This window comes from Rhinopithecus bieti, unplaced genomic scaffold (genome assembly GCF_001698545.2).
Source record: "Rhinopithecus bieti isolate Rb0 unplaced genomic scaffold, ASM169854v2 scaffold_27321, whole genome shotgun sequence".
NCBI lineage: Eukaryota > Metazoa > Chordata > Mammalia > Primates > Cercopithecidae > Rhinopithecus > Rhinopithecus bieti.
This window is the reverse complement of record NW_016812353.1, coordinates 613714-614464: the sequence shown is the minus strand read 5'-3', so window position 1 is coordinate 614464 and position 751 is coordinate 613714.

Genomic DNA, 751 nt, shown 5'->3' with positions numbered 1-751 from the left:
AACGCAGTGCAGAAAACTGGAAATTCAAAAATTCAGAGCACATCTCCACCTCCAAAGGAACGCAGCTCACCACCAGCAATGGAACAAAGCTGGACGGAGAATGACTTTGACGAGCTGAAAGAAGGAGGCTTCAGTCGATCAGACTTCTCAGAGCTAAAGAAGGAACTATATAACCGGTGCAAAGAAACTAAAAACCTTGACAAAAGAATAGATGAATGGATAACTAGAATAATCAATGCAGAGAAGACCTTAAAAGAACTGATAGAGATGAAAATCATAACATGAGAAATACGTGACAAATGCACAAGCTTCAGTAACCGACTCGATCAACTGGAAGAAAGAGTATCAGCAATTGAAGATCAAATGAATGAAATGAAGGGAGAAGAGAAGTGTAGAGAAAAAAGAGTAAAAAGAAATGAACAAAGCCTCCAAGAAATATGGGATTATGTGAAAAGACCAAATCTATGTCTGATTGGGGTGCCTGAAAGTGACGGGGAAAATGGAACCAAGTTTGAAAACACTCTGCAGGATACCATCCAGGAGAAATTCTCCAACCTAGTAAGGCAGGCCAACATTCAAATTCAGGGAATATAGAGAACGCCACAAAGATACTCCTCCAGAATAGCAACTCCAAGACACATAATTGTCAGATTCACCAAAGTTGAAATGAAGGAAAAACTGTTAAGGGCAGCCAGAGAGAAAGGTCGGGTTACACACAAAGGGAAGCCCATCAGACTAACAGCAGATCTCT